The 14,768-nt window shown below is 38.9% G+C and overlaps 1 long non-coding RNA gene across 2 annotated transcripts; it reads left to right on the top strand.

The window, feature by feature from the left end:
- Positions 1-4,450: 4,450 nt before the first annotated feature.
- On the top strand, positions 4,451-9,168 carry LOC115536354 (uncharacterized). 2 transcript variants are annotated; one of them, XR_003974656.1, is made up of 4 exons: positions 4,451-4,578; positions 8,345-8,409; positions 8,736-8,905; positions 9,059-9,168. It is a non-coding gene; the product is annotated as an uncharacterized LOC115536354 (long non-coding RNA). The 2 variants fall into 2 exon arrangements; XR_003974657.1 differs by lacking the exons at positions 8,345-8,409; positions 8,736-8,905; positions 9,059-9,168 and adding exons at positions 7,263-7,327; positions 7,655-7,824.
- The last annotated feature ends 5,600 nt before the right edge of the window (positions 9,169-14,768 follow it).

Here is a 14,768-nt window from a genome sequence, read left to right as displayed (position 1 = left end):
AGAATTTCATATTTTAACACATCACTCACCAATAAAAGAGAACAGGCGCACTCATGGCATCTTCTTTTGCTAACTATAATTTACTGAGGATATTCGGCACAGTATGCAATTCCAGAAATTCTACGAGACTGAGAATTCTATTCTCAGTGGAAGAACTTTCAATACCAAAGGCTAAGGAGAAATCAGCAGGAGTGTTCTCCAATCGAGGACCCTAAATATGGGACAATCTGCCACATGTAGCCTAATCAGCGAAGCTCACTGCCAAGTTATTTCAAGCAAAGCTGAAAACCTACCTCACTCTTTCATTTGGCACCTATGTGCCCTCAGTTGCGGAAATTGTTACTGTTGATAAGCAGTTAGCGGTTACCCGTCTTATTCAGAACTAAATCGGTTTTAGCGTGTTGCGGTGACTGCGACTAGATGCCTGGACTCCCCTGACGTTCAACCGGCCAGCACCCCATCACCAAAAACACCATACATCACTTCATACCGAGTGAGGTACCCCCTTCCCTGTAAAGCGTCTTTGAGTGTCTAGAAAAGCGCTATATGAATCAAATCCATTATTACTTATGGCCTTAACTAAATTACTTTAAATGTTTGCTTGGATTAAGTTTTCTTCCATGCTAATGAAAGGAGTTCCTCGGGTCCAAGGGCTGGTGAGGTGTCCTATAAGGCCTGTTAATGCTTGCCATAATGCTTGTATATATACAAAGTATGGTTGTAGTCAATAGTTATCAGTTTGCTCTTGCTAGTCTGATTCGTTTTATGATTTGAATTTAGGCCTATGTGAAATGTAGAAAAGCGAGGAATCAGGCAAACAAACGTGTAGAACTGCCAGAGTTTGAATTTTAGAAATGATAAACATGACTTGTAAAATGATCAGAGAGCTCATAACTAAAAAGATAAATACAGCCTCTTTTATCATGATTTTATCCTTCTCCCTCAATATAGAAATTAAGAAATTCCAAAAGAAAATGACACTTTAATTTATTTTCAAATGTTGTATGGTAGGCTAATTAAAATGTCTTGCATAAATCATAATATGTGGATATTTATTTGCATGGTTATTATGTATAATGTACTTAAATAAACACACAGAATTCGCTTGCACCTTCCTTTTCATTGGCTGTCCAAACAATTACATAATGGCATCATTGTTGGTATTCTTGAGGATGGTGTTCCAGTCAGGTTGGGCCACAAAAGTTGCCTGAGGAATGTTTGGTGACACACCTGTCATATATAAGGCTGGGACGATAATGAAGGGATTAAATCAGTCTAAAGCCGCGGAAGGACCGATACATCCACATAAAGGTTAACAATAAGACAAGACAATGTTTTTCTCCGAGGGCATATACGTTTGTTAGAATACAGATTACAATTCATTAGAAGACAGATCAATAAATAAAAAGAAATCAAAAGACGGATTTTTGTTTTGGGTAAGTACCTTAGTAGTTATTTTTGCCTAGATGTTTAGTGCTTCATTGACAAACGCTAAATGTGCTCTGTTATATGGCATTAAATTAAATTGATATAGCTTGAAAATAAGTAGATATAGTGTTTCACTGTTAGAAAATTACAAATATAACCCACTAAACATAATTGCTTGGCAAGTTTCATTGGTTTCATATCTTTGAAATACCTTTGATACTCTTGAACATACTGGTAGTTACCACAGCTTTACAATAACCAGAGTTAATATTAAAATATTTAACGTTTTATTTACGGTAACGTTCCGTTACATTTGGTATATCAAAGGTGTCATATGCCTTTTTTGGGGGGGAACAGCGTGATAAAAAGTAATCCAGTAGATACCTAATTTATTAATATGATATTCTAATATTGATCAGGCCAATTACAACGTGCTATTTTGACAAGTGGCTAATGCCAGCCACAAAGCTATTCCAGCAATTCAAACACATAATGGTTAAAAAAAAAGAGCCAGCTGTGATAAAATGTGGTGCCCATACCTTTGAATCGATACAATCATATTTCATTGTAGAGCTGCACCCAACACATTGATTCTCTCTCACCAACAAACGGACTACCGACAGTCTTAGCACCTCCTCTACATGCACACTTGTTGGATGAGGGATGCCAGAAACACCAAAAACCTCTAGATGCTTGATTCTCAACGAGTAGGCCTACTTCTGCCATAGTTTCCACCAATGTAAACATTTGGCAAGTCAGTCAGTTAAACCTGCAGTATATACACTCTATGTATATAAAGTATATTCTTCTACACTTCTAAATAGCGATTTGAATCTATTTCGAACGTTTGGTAACTTTGGTAATTTTTCTGTATACTTGTTTTGGCCACGAATAACAGTGCTGGGCTACCCCTTGATTGAATTCCTCACATAACATTAGGCCTTATTTACAGTTGTTTGTATGGAGGTGTTTCATTAGAATGAAACGACATGATGTGATTCATAATAGCTGAAATCAACTGTAGATAAGGCCAATCGTGGCGGTCAATCATAAGGTCAATCATGGCGTAGCCCAGCCAAGTGCTGGGCTACGCCATGATTCATTCCGCACATAAAATTAGACCTTAACTACAGTTGTTTTCAGTTACGATGAGTCACTTAATGTCGTTTCATTCTAATGAAATGGCTGAGAAATTAGAAGAATCATCTACCCAAACATCTGTAGATGAATCTTCTAAATTCCCGGCAATTTCATTAGAATGGAACCGATTGAAGTTACTCATCGTAACTGTTAAACAACTTTGATACATTACGTCGTCCTGCACCTGATATATGCCCTATATGAGTCATATCAGATAGATTTTGATGGTAATGATGGTAAAGACAACAACTCCCATCTCCCGTTCTTCACGGCGTCATCAAAATAGATATTTTGTAATTGTTTTGAGTGAGTGACCGCTAGCAACAGAAATTGGAGATTATTCATTTGACAATATTTGCAGAATTCTTCCTTTCAGAACTTGCTTTTTAAATGTAAAATATACGATCAACTGATAACCTATTATAACTAGTTTCCATAAATCACATTATGCTTTATAGATGGCTCAACACAGGATGGCTGTGGAGCGATCCACCGCAGCCCTGCTAGTTGTACTGGGTAAGGCGACAAATTAAATTAAATTTCCTAACCCTTCCCTATGTATCTGCATGCTTTATTAATTAATGTTGGTATTTAATTTTAATGCAGATTAAATTTGAGGTTATACATTCTCAGAAAATTGAAAAATTATACACATTCGCACAGTTTTTTTTATACAAAAGTAATTAATAGTTATACAAAATTGTTTAATATTCATAGAACTATATATGTATTGGTTTATAAACATGAAGTACCAAGAAATAATCAAATTGTATTAAAAACAGGTGTCATTGTGGGTACCCTCGCTGACATGCCACATACGTATTCAACTGGATCTCCCACAACGTTTGGAGCATTGAACACCAATTCAAACACTACAAACAGTCCATCAACTCCAACATCAGCGCCAACTTTTAAGTTGAAGGCTACAATATCAAAGCCTTTCACTGCAGAGTTAACAAACCAAACAACTAAAGAATTTCAAGAACTGGCATCGGCTGTTATCATGGTGGTAAGTTGTCACTGACTTTGCTTTTACTTCATGTCATTTTTTGACTACCTTACTATACATTTCATATTAATTGATTCATTCAGCGTACTAACTAACTTTTCTAACTTCTGTATGGTCTGCCCATAGTGTAATGAGTTCTTTCGGAAGACATATGGGCTGGTTTTCAACACCACGAATGTCCTGGGATTCAGGTAAATATTCCTCCTTAAATAACGTCATTGTTGATAGTGGGAATTTAATCTCCTTGGGATATATGTAGGCCTACTATATATATGTAGTTTGGGCTTCATCACAAAACCCCCCAAAAAAACTAAAAGCTATAGCAGGAACCTTTTAAGATAAATTCAAGTTGAATTGTACAATCATGCGGGCAATCTGTGTTTTAGTTCGTCCACGACTGATACGACTACAATAGAGGGGGAGCTTGTATTTAATGATACAGCCTCACCTGAAGAGATCCCATCAGCAAGTGAAGTTTTGAACACCATGAGATTGGCTGCAGCAGCAACCTGTTCGAGCGGAATCTCAATTGATACGGATTCTATAGCTGTAACAGGTATGCTTGTGCATTCCATTTTCAATCAATTTAACAAAAGTAACAGCAATGGAATATCGCTCTGAAAAAACTTAATTTTCGCTCAAGTAGCCTATTTGATCATGAATCTATTGTTGTCACAGGTATGGTCACATTTTCCATATTTCATCCAATGATAAATGTAACGGCACTTTTCTCGTAACAAATAACTTGTTGCTCAAGTATGTGGCTTTTCCCTGATTCTTGCGCTTATGCATGTACAAATACATAGTTACAAGTGACATGTTCCTTCTCAGAAACGCCAACCTCAACGACAGCACCAACAACAACTACGGCAACTCCATATTCCTCAGTTCCTACTGTGTCTTTCACGGTAGAGGCTACACTATCAAAGCCTTTCACTGCAGAGTTAACAAACCAAACGACTGCAGAGTTTCAAGAACTGCAAACAACTGTTGTGACATCTGTAAGTTGATATCATTTCAAACTTGAAGTCTTTTACGTTGCCCTCTTTTGCCTCTCGTCCTTCGATACCCTTGCGATGCATTCCATATTACTTGATTCGTTCAGCGTGTTTGCCATATTTGTCGTCGGGATTTGCTTTCATCTGGTGAAACCTTTTACATGTGTGGCCTCATGAGCGGTAATGCACACAGTACTACACTAGATAATTCCAAAAACCTTTACAGGGTTTATTTTTGATTTCATACAGTGGTGAATTGAAACTTTTTTTTCCGAACCTATAACTTCAGAGGGATTTGCATTGATTCCATTCATTTTTAAGGGGTTGTCCATCTTTTAAAATTGTGTATGCTGTTCCTATAGTGCGATGCGATCTTCCGGGAGGCCTATGGGTCGGTTTTCATCACCACTCTTGTCCTTGGATTCAGGTAAATGGTCCTTCTTAAATAACCAGATTTTCCATATGAATATAGGTCCTGTTGACAAATTTCAATCATTGTTCTTAATTTCTGAAAAGTAGCAATTGTACCGATGTAGTTTAGGGTTAATCACAACGCACAATGATAAAGGCTAATTGAAACGATCTAAACAATAATATTCAGATCCAGGCACCATAGGGTCAAAGAATAAGTTCTGTTGCATGCAGTATAAGCTAAACATGATGGTATATGTTCCCGAACTGTAAGCTAGAGCATCGAGCTTTCAAGTTGTATTCAAGTTGAATGGTCTCATAATGATGGCAATCTGTTTTTCAGCCCGTCCATCGATGGAAACACTACACTAGAGGTGGAGCTTGTTTTCAATAACACAGCATCACCTGAAGTGACCGTTTCAACTGCCGATGTACTGGAGACCATGACGACGGCAGCAACCAACACCTCCGCTGGCGGATTCTCCTTTGATCCTGAATCTATTGTTGTCACAGGTATGGTCACATTTTCCATATTTCATCCAATGATAAAAGTAACAGCACTTTGCTCGTAACCAATAACTTGTTGCTCAAGTATGTGGCTTTTCCCTGATTCTTGCGCTTATGCATGCACAAATACATAGTTACAAGTGACATGTTCCTTCTCAGAAACGCCAACCTCAACGACAGCACCAACAACAACTACGGCAACTCCAGAACCCTCAGTTCCTACTGTGTCTTTCACGGTAGAGGCTACAATATCAAAGCCTTTCACTGCAGAGTTAACAAACCAAACGACTGCAGAGTTTCAAGAACTGCAAACAACTGTTGTGACATCTGTAAGTTGATATCATTTCAAACATGAAGTCTTTTACGTTGCCCTCTTTTGCCTCTCGTCCTTCGATACCCTTGCGATGCATTCCATGTTACTTGAGACGTCATTTTTCCGAACCTTTAACTTCAGAGGAATTTGCATTGATTCCATCCATTTTTAAGGGGTTGTCCATCTTTTAAAATTGTGTATGCTGTCCCCATAGTGCGATGCGATCTTCCTGGAGGCCTATGGATCGATTTTCATCACCACTCTTGTCCTTGGATTCAGGTAAATGGTCCTTCTTAAACAACCACATTTTCCATATGAATATAGGTCCTGTTGACACATTTCAATCATTGTTCTAATTTCTGAAAAGTAGCAATTGTACCGATATAGTTTAGGGTTAATCACAACGCACAATGATAAAGGCTAATTGAAACGATCTAAACAATAATATTCAGATCCAGGCACCTTAGGGTCAAAGAATAAGTCCTGTTGTATGCATTATAAGCTAAACATGATGGTATATGTTCCCCAAATGTAAGCTAGAGCATCAAGCTTTCAAGTTGTATCAAAGTTGAATGGTCTCATAATGATGGCAATCTGTTTTTCAGCCCGTCCATCGATGGAAACACTACAATAGAGGTGGAGCTTGTTTTCAATAACACAGCATCACCTGAAGTGACCGTTTCAACTGCCGATGTACTGGAGACCATGACGACGGCAGCAACCAACACCTCCGCTGGCGGATTCTCCTTTGATCCTGAATCTATTGTTGTCACAGGTATGGTCACATTTTCCATATTTCATCCAATGATAAAAGTAACAGCACTTTGCTCGTAACCAATAACTTGTTGCTCAAGTATGTGGCTTTTCCCTGATTCTTGCGCTTATGCATGTACAAATACATAGTTACAAGTGACATGTTCCTTCTCAGAAACGGCAACCTCAACGACAGCACCAACAACAACTACGGCAACTCCAGAACCCTCAGTTCCTACTGTGTCTTTCACGGTAGAGGCTACACTATCAAAGCCTTTCACTGCAGAGTTAACAAACCAAACGACTGCAGAGTTTCAAGAACTGCAAACAACTGTTGTGACATCTGTAAGTTGATATCTTTTCAAACTTGAAGTCTTTCACGTTGCCCTCTTTTGCCTCTCGTCCTTCGATACCCTTGCGATGCATTCCATATTATTTGATTCGTTCAGCGTGTTTGCCATATTTGTCATTGTGGTTTGCTTTCATCTGGTGAAACCTTTTACATTTCTGGCCTCATGAGCGGTAATGCACACAGCACTACACTAGATAATTCCAAAAACCTATACAGGGTTTATTTGGATTTCATACAGTCGTGAAATGAGACGTCATTTTACGAACCTTGAACTTCAGAGGGATTTGCATTGATTCCATTCATTTTTAAGGGGTTGTCCATCTTTTAAAATTGTGTATGCTGTTCCCATAGTGCAATGCGATCTTCCAGGAGGCCTATGGGTCGGTTTTCATCACCACTATTGTCCTTGGATTCAGGTAAATGATCCTTCTTAAATAACCAAATTTCCCATATGAATATAGGTCCTGTTGACAATTTTCAATCATTGTTCTTAATTTCTGAAAAGTAGCAATTGTACCGATGTAGTTTAGGGTTAATCACAACGCACAATGATAAAGGCTAATTGAAACGATCTAAACGATAATATTAAGATCCAGGCACCATAGGGTCAAAGAATAAGTTCTGTTTTATGCATTATAAGCTAAACATGATGGTATATGTTCGCCAACTGTAAGCTAGAGCATCAAGCTTTCAAGTTGATTTCAAGTTGAATGGTCTCATAATGATGGCAATCTGTTTTTCAGCCCGTCCATCGATGGAAACACTACAATAGAGGTGGAGCTTGTTTTCAATAACACAGCATCACCTGAAGTGACCGTTTCAACTGCCGATGTACTGGAGACCATGACGACGGCAGCAACCAACACCTCCGCTGGCGGATTCTCCTTTGATCCTGAATCTATTGTTGTCACAGGTATGGTCATATTTTCCATATTTCATCCAATGATAATGTAACAGCACTTTGCTCGTAACCAATAACTTGTTGCTCAAGTATGTGGCTTTTCCCTGATTCTTGCGCTTATGCATGTACAAATACATAGTTACAAGTGACATGTTCCTTCTCAGAAACACCAACCTCAACGACAGCACCAACAACAACTACGGCAACTCCAGAACCCTCAGTTCCTACTGTGTCTTTCACGGTAGAGGCTACAATATCAAAGCCTTTCACTGCAGAGTTAACAAACCAAATGACTGCAGAGTTTCAAGAACTGCAAACAACTGTTGTGACATCTGTAAGTTGATATCATTTCAAACATGAAGTCTTTTACGTTGCCCTCTTTTGCCTCTCGTCCTTCGATACCCTTGCGATGCATTCCATATTACTTGAGACGTCATTTTTCCGAACCTTTAACTTCAGAGGGATTTGCATTGATTCCATCCATTTTTAAGGGGTTGTCCATCTTTTAAAATTGTGTATGCTGTTCCCATAGTGCGATGCGATCTTCCAGGAGGCCTATGGGTCGGTTTTCATCACCACTATTGTCCTTGGATTCAGGTAAATGGTCCTTCTTAAACAACCAAATTTTCCATATGAATATAGGTCCTGTTGACACATTTCAATCATTGTTCAAATTTCTGAAAAGTAGCAATTGCACCGATATAGTTTAGGGTTAATCACAACGCACAATGATAAAGGCTAATTGAAACAATCTAAACAATAATATTCAGATCCAGGCACCTTAGGGTCAAAGAATAAGTTCTGTTGTATGCATTATAAGCTAAACATGATGGTATATGTTCCCCAACTGTAAGCTAGAGCATCAAGCTTTCAAGTTGTATCCAAGTTGAATGGTCTCATAATGATGGCAATCTGTTTTTCAGCCCGTCCATCGATGGAAACACTACAATAGAGGTGGAGCTTGTTTTCAATAACACAGCATCACCTGAAGTGACCGTTTCAACTGCCGATGTACTGGAGACCATGACGACGGCAGCAACCAACACCTCCGCTGGCGGATTCTCCTTTGATCCTGAATCTATTGTTGTCACAGGTATGGTCACATTTTCCATATTTCATCCAATGATAAAAGTAACAGCACTTTTCTCGTAACAAATAACTTGTTGCTCAAGTATGTGGCTTTTCCCTGATTCTTGCGCTTATGCATGTACAAATACATAGTTACAAGTGACATGTTCCTTCTCAGAAACGCCAACCTCAACGACAGCACCAACAACAACTACGGCAACTCCAGAACCCTCAGTTCCTACTGTGTCTTTCACGGTAGAGGCTACAATAATAAAGCCTTTCACTGCAGAGTTAACAAACCAAACGACTGCAGAGTTTCAAGAACTGCAAACAACTGTTGTGACATCTGTAAGTTGATATCATTTCAAACTTGTAGTCTTTTACGTTGCCCTCTTTTGCCTCTCGTCCTTCGATACCCTTGCGATGCATTCCATATTACTTGATTCGTTCAGCGTGTTTGCCATATTTGTCGCTGTGGTTTGCTTTCATCTGGTGAAACCTTTTACATGTCTGGCCTCATGAGCGGTAATGCACACAGCACTACACTAGTTAATTCCAAAAACCTTTACAGGGTTTATTTGGATTTCATACAGTGGTGAATTGAGACGTCATTTTATGAACCTTTAACTTCAGAGGGATTTGCATTGATTCCATTCATTTTTAAGGGGTTGTCCATCTTTTAAAATTGTGCATGCTGTTCCAATAGTGCGATGCGATCTTCCTGGAGGCCTATGGGTCGATTTTCATCACCACTCTTGTCCTTGGATTCAGGTAAATGATCCTTATTAAATAACCACATTTTCCAGATGAATATAGGTGCTGTTGACAAATTTCAATCATTGTTCTTAATTTCTGAAAAGTAGCAATTGTACCGATGTAGTTTAGGGTTAATCACAACGCACAATGATAAAGGCTAATTGAAACGATTTAAACGATAATATTAAGATCCAGGCACCATAGGGTCAAAGAATAAGTTCTGTTGTATGCATTATAAGCTTAACATGATGGTATATGTTCCCCAACTGTAAGCTAGAGCATCAAGCTTTCAAGTTGATTTCAAGTTGAATGGTCTCATAATGATGGCAATCTGTTTTTCAGCCCCTCCATCGATGGAAACACTACAATAGAGGTGGAGCTTGTTTTCAATAACACAGCATCACCTGAAGTGACCGTTTCAACTGCCGATGTACTGGAAACCATGACGACGGCAGCAACCAACACCTCCGCTGGCGGAATCTCCTTTGATCCTGAATCTATTGTTGTCACAGGTATGGTCACATTTTCCATGTTTCATCCAATGATAAAAGTAACAGCACTTTTCTCGTAACAAATAACTCGTTGCTCAAGTATGTGGCTTTTCCCTGATTCTGGCGCTTATGCAAGTACAAATACATAGTTACAAGTGACATGTTCCTTCTCAGAAACGCCAACCTCAACGACAGCACCAACAACAACTACGGCAACTCCAGAACCCTCAGTTCCTACTGTGTCTTTCACGGTAGAGGCCACAATATCAAAGCCTTTCACTGCAGAGTTAACAAACCAAACGACTGCAGAGTTTCAAGAACTGCAAACAACTGTTGTGACATCTGTAAGTTGATATCATTTCAAACTTGAAGTCTTTTACGTGGCCCTCTTTTGCCTCTCGTCCTTCGATACCCTTGCGATGCATTCCATATTACTTGATTCGTTCAGCGTGTTTGCCATATTTGTCGTTGTCGTTTGCTTTCATCTGGTGAAACCTTTTACATGTCTGGCCTCATGAGCGGTAATGCACACAGCACTACACTAGATAATTCCAAAAACCTTTACAGGGTTTATTTGGATTTCATACAGTGGTGAATTGAGACGTCATTTTACGAACCTTTAACTTCAGAGGGATTTGCATTGATTCCATTCATTTTTAAGGGGTTGTCCATCTTTTAAAATTGTGTATGCTGTTCCCATAGTGCGATGCGATCTTCCGGGAGGCCTATGGGTCGATTTTCATCACCACTCTTGTCCTTGGATTCAGGTAAATGATCCTTCTTAAATGACCAAATTTTCCAGTTGAATGTAGGTCCTGTTGACAAGTTTCAATCATTGTTCTTAATTTCTGAAAAGTAGCAATTGTACCGATGTAGTTTAGGGTTAATCACAATGCACAATGATAAAGGCTAATTGAAACGATTTAAACGATAATATTCAGATCCAGGCACCATAGGGTCAAAGAATAAGTTCTGTTGCATGCATTATAAGCTAAACATGATGGTATATGTTCCCGAACTGTAAGCTAGAGCATCAAGCTTTCAAGTTGATTTCAAGTTGAATGGTCTCATAATGATGGCAATCTGTTTTTCAGCCCGTCCATCGATGGAAACACTACAATAGAGGTGGAGCTTGTTTTCAATAACACAGCATCACCTGAAGTGACCGTTTCAACTGCCGATGTACTGGAGACCATGACGACGGCAGCAACCAACACCTCTGCTGGCGGATTCTCCTTTGATCCTGAATCTATTGTTGTCACAGGTATGGTCACACTATTTGATCCAATGATAAAAGTAACAGGACTTTGCTCATAACAAATAATTTGTCGTTCAAGTATCGCTTTTCCCTGATTCGTGCGCTTATGCATGTACAAATACATAGTTACTTACAAGTGACATGTTCCTTCTCAGAAACGCCAACCTCAACGACTACAAGTCCCAGCCCAACAAGTGCTTCTACAAATGGCTCGCTGAACACAACAGCTGCACCTTCATCGAATACATTTGGTTAGTAGTTTTTTTATTACATAACTTCATCGTAACTAGAAACTGTATGCTTGATGGAGATATATGCGCAAGCAGACACTTACCAACGCTCATGCACGTGTACACACACACAAACACACACTTATTCCTGGACGAAGAGTGGCCATACTAGTAATGATTTACTTTCCTTGTGCTGCAAGCCCACAGCTGATTCGAAGAGAAATTATGAAGCTGATCCTGTGTTGTTTTAGCTGGCATGCTTTCTGAAACGAATGCGAAAGCATTTTACACATACAAAGTTTGACTGTTTTTCAAAAGTTTTGTATTGTACTGTTGTGTTTGTTGACAACACATTATCTCCCCTAATCCTGATAAGTTATCCATTTGTTTTACATGAAACCATGTTGGCTCCCATTTGCGTGACCCCATTTGTATAGACTTATCCCTTAGCTCTTACAGTACTTTGAGTCTACTTCTTTCCTTTCACATCCTTTATTTATGGTGCCACGTTGCCAAATAATATGCATATAAATATATCTAGAATATTATAGTTAAATATTATATTTATTATGCTATGTCTTGCTGGTAAAATCGGTGTAAAGTTGATAGTCATTAGCGTATGTTTGCAACATTCTACCAAGTACAGTGACCCATTGATATCAATGTATCGCTTTGCTGTTTGTATTCAATACATCGAATACACAAGGCATAAATGAAGCACTGGAATCGATGGTTCAGGTGTAAAGGTCTATTCATTTTGGTGCCTATATGTTGATTTCAAACAATAGGAATCCCAGCAGGGCTTAAATAATTTCAATTGATTGTGGAGCAATTGTGTCCTCTGCTGGAAGGTTGCGCCAGCGATCCCCCATTGTGCTGCTTGGGGTTAAATAGCAGCTGCTTTAGGGGCTGCTACTGTGACGTGGCTTGTCTTCGATTCCGCGACTGCTGCAGTGACTTCAACGCCACTTGCATTACAGGTAAAACATCGTTTTTATTGTACAAGACAGACATTTCTGTTACATTTACAGAGGGAAAGACAGAAGGGTGACGGCTGTGCCATTTCTGACAAATTACACTCAATTAACAGCATTGAGTGTTTTTCCTTTTCAGGATTCCCAACAAGTCAACCCTCTAATTTCACCAACACAACCTCAACCAACGAAACAACTTTCCCTATTCTTTCCTTTTCAGGTATTATATACAATTGTTTTTAATTTCAAACCTTTCATTAAAAAATATATATTTAGTTATATAGCAAGTTATATTTTAACTTGCAAGTCTATAATAATTATATAATAAATAATTCATATTTGGAATAGAGGGGAAAGTAAATACAATAATCATTGGCCGTGAATAACAAAAATAGAGTTACATTTATTTTTTGCATTGTTAATTAGGTACTTCTAATTAGTTAATTAGGTTTATTATCATTATGCCGCTATTCCATAGATCTGTGAAATTGTAAGATGTATACTTTCTGTCGAATATTAGCAAGAAGGGCAGTAATTATTCCCATTGGATATAAAGCTTTGTACTGATTTCCTTGTAACTTTGCGTTTGTGGTCTTCAGGGAACTGTTCTGCAAACTCTTCCATGTGTTGCTCAGGCGAAAATCCATCTTGTTTCAATGGTTGCTTCTGTGACGAATCATGTGCTTCACGACCGATCCCTGACTGCTGCCCAGACTACAACGACGCCTGCATGATAGGTAAGCTGCCATTAGTTAACAAAAAATATTTTTGGAATATATATTGAATTAATATAGCTAACATCAAACCTCAAATCAATGGGTATATTTCATCAAAAGAATCACATTCTATTGGAACATGAAATTAATGGCAAATGCTCCGTTGTGGCTGATTGCATGTCATGGAGCTCAAGATGTTAATAGCGTGAAGGGAAGTTGTAACTATATATGTAGGGCCTATCTATATCTATATATAAAATGAAACGGCACAAAACAACTCTCTCTACGGTCTCTCCAGAAACCGTCCCCACAACTCCACCAGGTAGGCCTACCACAACTATCTCAAAGGGAAAGCTCATCCATGTTCAAGCATATTTTCACGCTTTAGATGTAGGGATCCGGAAAATTTATTGACAATTGAAAAACAATTTGGACATTTTGTACGCTCAAAAAAGCGTATCCGCAATTATAAATTCATCATATTCGGTGCATTGTAGGATCCTAAAGGAATTTGTAATGGAAATAATTTGCTATCATAACCAGGACTACATTCACTACAAGTGCACGACCAACACAGAAACAAACATGGAGGAGCGTAAAACAGAACGGATGTCCAGCAACAGTCTGAGGCAGACCAGAGTCAAAAGATGCTATATTTTGAAAGAAAGAAAGAGTCTTTAGTGTGCAGATATGTGAAGCTCGTTCTGGACAGCCGTTGATTTAGATTATCATGTCCGAGAAAGAGTAGGGCTTCTCATTATAACGCTACGGTGTATGTGGATGTGTGGGGCTCCGTCTGAGCAGCGGTTTATTCTGATGTCCGTGTCCAAATGAGGGTTTAGCTCACAATCGCATGGTGTGTGGCGCAATTTATATACAACATCGGTCATTATATCACTCATACACAACGACAATACTAAAAAAGTTCCACAAAGTTGCCATGGGTCATAACACGCCCCCATCCTTCCTAGAACGCTCAGCTCAAAACAATTTTTTTTTTTTTTATATTTTATCGTATAACTTACGTGTGCGAATTCAAGCTGAAACAGTGGGTTCAGACACACGTTACCAGACCTGTGGACGTCTTGGCTATGCGCGGGAATTACCCTTGTTTTTGCGGCCTTGAGCGTCTGAGTTTCTCGAACACCCGGGCTGCTGGTATCTCTAGAATTGATACGCGAAAGAATGGCTCCTTGTATGAGCCGCACGCCTCTCTAGGCTCCTCACATGAGAGGGACGCCTCTCTAGTCACCAAGGACATAAGTGGCCTGTTAGTATGAATGTGTGAATGCATGTCACACCTATGATAAAAGTAACAGGACTTTGCTCATAACTAATAACATTTTGCTCAAGTATGTCGCTTTTCCCTGATTCTTGTGCTATGCATGTACAAATACATAGTTACAATTTACATGTTCCTTCTCAGAAACGCCAACTCCAACGACAGCACCTACTGTGTCTTT

The sequence above is a fragment of the Gadus morhua genome, chromosome 22 (genome assembly GCF_902167405.1).
Source record: "Gadus morhua chromosome 22, gadMor3.0, whole genome shotgun sequence".
NCBI lineage: Eukaryota > Metazoa > Chordata > Actinopteri > Gadiformes > Gadidae > Gadus > Gadus morhua.
This window is presented reverse-complemented; position numbering and strand designations above follow the sequence as displayed.